At 53.7% G+C, this 5000-nt stretch overlaps 1 non-coding gene across 1 annotated transcript in view; it reads right to left on the bottom strand.

The window, feature by feature from the left end:
* LOC126134570 (small subunit ribosomal RNA) overlaps positions 1–1436 on the bottom strand; it is a 1909-nt gene extending 473 nt beyond the window's left edge. Inside the window, exon 1 of the ribosomal RNA XR_007527776.1 lies at positions 1–1436. This exon is cut by the window's left edge and continues 473 nt beyond it. This is a non-coding gene — a ribosomal RNA (small subunit ribosomal RNA).
* Positions 1437–5000: the final 3564 nt, after the last annotated feature.

The raw sequence follows: 5000 nt of genomic DNA, 5'->3' as shown, positions 1-5000 counted from the left end.
GCTAGAGTCTCGTTCGTTATCGGAATTAACCAGACAAATCGCTCCACCAACTAAGAACGGCCATGCACCACCACCCACCGAATCAAGAAAGAGCTATCAATCTGTCAATCCTTCCGGTGTCCGGGCCTGGTGAGGTTTCCCGTGTTGAGTCAAATTAAGCCGCAGGCTCCACTCCTGGTGGTGCCCTTCCGTCAATTCCTTTAAGTTTCAGCTTTGCAACCATACTTCCCCCGGAACCCAAAAGCTTTGGTTTCCCGGAGGCTGCCCGCCGAGTCATCGGAGGAACTGCGGCGGATCGCTGGCTGGCATCGTTTATGGTTAGAACTAGGGCGGTATCTGATCGCCTTCGAACCTCTAACTTTCGTTCTTGATTAATGAAAACATACTTGGCAAATGCTTTCGCTTCTGTTCGTCTTGCGACGATCCAAGAATTTCACCTCTAACGTCGCAATACGAATGCCCCCGCCTGTCCCTATTAATCATTACCTCGGGTTCCGAAAACCAACAAAATAGAACCGAGGTCCTATTCCATTATTCCATGCACACAGTATTCAGGCGGGCTTGCCTGCTTTAAGCACTCTAATTTGTTCAAAGTAAACGTGCCGGCCCACCCAGACACTCAATAAAGAGCACCTTGGTAGGATTTCAACGGGGTCCGCCTCGGGACGCACGAACACGCACGAGGCGGTCGCACGCCTTCGGCTCGCCCCACCGGCAGGACGTCCCACGATACATGCCAGTTAAACACCGACGGGCGGTGAACCAACAGCGTGGGACACAAATCCAACTACGAGCTTTTTAACCGCAACAACTTTAATATACGCTATTGGAGCTGGAATTACCGCGGCTGCTGGCACCAGACTTGCCCTCCAATAGATACTCGTTAAAGGATTTAAAGTGTACTCATTCCGATTACGGGGCCTCGGATGAGTCCCGTATCGTTATTTTTCGTCACTACCTCCCCGTGCCGGGAGTGGGTAATTTGCGCGCCTGCTGCCTTCCTTGGATGTGGTAGCCGTTTCTCAGGCTCCCTCTCCGGAATCGAACCCTGATTCCCCGTTACCCGTTACAACCATGGTAGGCGCAGAACCTACCATCGACAGTTGATAAGGCAGACATTTGAAAGATGCGTCGCCGGTACGAGGACCGTGCGATCAGCCCAAAGTTATTCAGAGTCACCAAGGCAAACGGACCGGACGAGCCGACCGATTGGTTTTGATCTAATAAAAGCGTCCCTTCCATCTCTGGTCGGGACTCTGTTTGCATGTATTAGCTCTAGAATTACCACAGTTATCCAAGTAACGTGGGTACGATCTAAGGAACCATAACTGATTTAATGAGCCATTCGCGGTTTCACCTTAATGCGGCTTGTACTGAGACATGCATGGCTTAATCTTTGAGACGAGCATATGACTACTGGCAGGATCAACCAGGGAGCTGCGTCAACTAGAGCTGAGCAGCCGGCCGCCCGGGAGTGTGTCCCAGGGGCCCGCGCGAACACGCAAGCGTCCGCTCAATTATTCTGCAAACAGGAGGAGGCTGAGCTCCCCTGCACAATACACCTCGAAACCCTCTCAGGTCCCGGCGGCGCGCAGCGCCGTCCTAAGTACTTGGTCGGGTTCGAGAGAGGCGCAATCGCCCGGAGTTAGGCGAGTAGACGCTTTAGGTGCGACCACCCGTGCTCCCAACTGAGCTTGCCGCTGCCGACAGAGGCCCGGGAGCGTGCTGTCGTGGCATTGCCGGCGGGAGACAACACGCGCCACCTACGGTGACCGGCAGCTCCAACGCCAGCGCCACAGAAGGGCAAAGGCCCCACGTGGGTGCCGAAGCGAACTCTCCCAGCACAGCGCACGTGCCAACACGTCTGCACAACTGCGATACAAACCACCAGCGAGAACCGCTGGGGCGACCGAGCAGCAGACGGCGTCGCGGCGCCGAGTGCCGGGCGGCGGCGCATCCTCAACGCACACAGTCCTCAGTCGGACCAGCACACTGCAGATGTCCACCGCGCTTCGCACCGGGCCCGCGAGGACCCACTTTGGCCGCCCGGCGCCGCGCGCAGGGTGCCCCGGCGCGCAGCTGCGCCGCCTGCCGCGTCCGTCGGCCGGCGCGCCTGCCACTGGGCGCCCCCACCAGCCGGCTGTAGCGCGTGCGCCCACGCACCGCGCGGCCAGCACGCCGGGCGGCCCCCCCTCACCGGCCGGGGACGGTCCCACCCAGCCACCGCCGCGTATCGCTTCACACACAGATTTGCCCTTACTGATTTACCTCCAGCAACAACAACCGCACCACAATGGGTTTACCAGTTGTTCATTTGCGTTGCGTCACGTCACCAGCAAACGTAGACGTCCATCCCAGTTTGCAAATGCAACGATTATTGCATACCTGTCTGTTAGGTGTCACGACACACTACGTCTGCCCACATACACGCAACAAAATGTGCACGACTAGAGAACACGTGGGAGGTGGCCCCCTACGTATGCGATGTCCATTACGAGACCGACTGTCAACCAGCATCTGTACCATGTCGCAGATGTGGAACGCGGTGCACCATGCTATCACACTGTGTGAGAAGAGACGACTACGTTTGAATACACGCGCCACTACATCAACAGACGGCTCATGCTGATCGCCATCCAGGGCGTCCGTTACTCCCACACGTCTCTATGGCGTACCACACTGCAATGTAGCTGTTATGGGGAGACGGCACGTGGCTGAGTGCACAACATTTGGACCGTATGGTTCGCTGTTGTTGGGCGCAGTCGTACGGTCACACATGTGCCACAGCGTATCATTCAGTACATACGGACCTATGTGCAGTACAATGTGAGGATTAAGCTTACGATATCAGCGGACAGTGGACACAGGCCGTACCACGACGTAGACTGAGCGCTTCGACATGCGAATGCCAGTGAACAGCTGCGAAGGGCATTGAACACGCAAGCACCTGAACGACCAGCGTGCGAAGGCAGGGTGGAGGGGGGGGGGCGATGTACATCCTGCAGTTGTCCACATTACAGTGTACAGCGGGAGCATGTAAAAAGTAAGCAACACTTGCGAAGTGTTCAACATGAAACGACACACAAGAGGGTGGGCGGTGCGAGTAGCGAACTATATTCAGAGGGTTGTGGTTAGACAACACTAGATTAATGTAACGTGTCATATGCCAATTACAGAGCAGGTTAAGGCACAACGTGGGTTAGGTTAAGGCACAACGTGGGTTAGGTTAAGGCACAACGTGGGTTAGGTTAAGGCACAACGTGGGTTAGGTTAAGGCACAACGTGGGTTAGGTTAAGGCACAACGTGGGTTAGGTTAAGGCACAACGTGGGTTAGGTTAAGGCACAACGTGGGTTAGGTTAAGGCACAACGTGGGTTAGGTTAAGGCACAACGTGGGTTAGGTTAAGGCACAACGTGGGTTAGGTTAAGGCACAACGTGGGTTAGGTTAAGGCACAACGTGGGTTAGGTTAAGGCACAACGTGGGTTAGGTTAAGGCACAACGTGGGTTAGGTTAAGGCACAACGTGGGTTAGGTTAAGGCACAACGTGGGTTAGGTTAAGGCACAACGTGGGTTACGTTAAGGCACAACGTGGGTTACGTTAAGGCACAACGTGGGTTACGTTAAGGCACAACGTGGGTTACGTTAAGGCACAACGTGGGTTACGTTAAGGCACAACGTGGGTTACGTTAAGGCACAACGTGGGTTAGGTTAAGGCACAACGTGGGTTAGGTTAAGGCACAACGTGGGTTAGGTTAAGGCACAACGTGGGTTAGGTTAAGGCACAACGTGGGTTACGTTAAGGCACAACGTGGGTTACGTTAAGGCACAACGTGGGTTACGTTAAGGCACAACGTGGGTTACGTTAAGGCACAACGTGGGTTACGTTAAGGCACAACGTGGGTTACGTTAAGGCACAACGTGGGTTACGTTAAGGCACAACGTGTGTTAGGTTAAGGCACAACGTGGGTTAGGTTAAGGCACAACGTGGGTTAGGTTAAGGCACAACGTGGGTTACGTTAAGGCACAACGTGGGTTACGTTAAGGCACAACGTGGGTTACGTTAAGGCACAACGTGGGTTACGTTAAGGCACAACGTGGGTTACGTTAAGGCACAACGTGGGTTACGTTAAGGCACAACGTGGGTTAGGTTAAGGCACAACGTGGGTTACGTTAAGGCACAACGTGTGTTAGGTTAAGGCACAACGTGGGTTAGGTTAAGGCACAACGTGGGTTAGGTTAAGGCACAACGTGGGTTAGGTTAAGACACAAATTGCGTTACAAATTGCGTTACATTGCGGTACAAATTGCGTTACATTGCGGTACAAATTGCGTTACATTGCGGTACAAATTGCGTTACAAATTTGGTTAGGTTAAGGTGCAAAATGGGTTGGATTACAGTACACAACATGGTAAGAGATAGTGTGTTTGGGGGGGGGGGGGGGGGGCAGGTTCGTTGGTAGTGATCATTGTAAGTGAATGTCTGAGGCAGCGTCAGTATGTCACAGCAGTTCTGTCTCGTCAGGATGCGCTTTTCGCTCGTGACTGGAGGCGCGCCGCGTCTGTGGTTGCGGCAAGGGAGTGGCAGACCTGTGTGATTCATTCCTGCCATTGTTTCTGTGCCGTAACAGGAGGCAGTGTGGTGGTGTTGGGTGCACCCCTGTGTAGGACATGTGTGGGTGTTGGTGGCTTATCTGAGCAATTGTGGATGTTGGACGGGTGGGATATTCTATTTTATAATTGGACCCCCTGGTGTGGTTATCATAGTGTGGATGGTGTACTGTGGCGGAGAGGATGCACCGGACGTTGGTCCATGCTGGTGCTTACATATCGTATCTGTGTCTGTTACAGGCAGAGAGTAATGTGTGATGGAGTGTCTCGCTGAGGTGTGGTTCATATTGTGTGCACAGACTTACAGCATGTATAGGGACAGCGGGAATTTGGCATATTGGATATAACTCGTCATGAAACGCAAGATATAGGGGTGGATTGCAACGTACG

This window comes from Schistocerca cancellata, unplaced genomic scaffold (assembly GCF_023864275.1).
Source record: "Schistocerca cancellata isolate TAMUIC-IGC-003103 unplaced genomic scaffold, iqSchCanc2.1 HiC_scaffold_608, whole genome shotgun sequence".
In the NCBI taxonomy this organism is placed as follows: Eukaryota; Metazoa; Arthropoda; class Insecta; order Orthoptera; family Acrididae; genus Schistocerca; species Schistocerca cancellata.
This window is presented reverse-complemented; position numbering and strand designations above follow the sequence as displayed.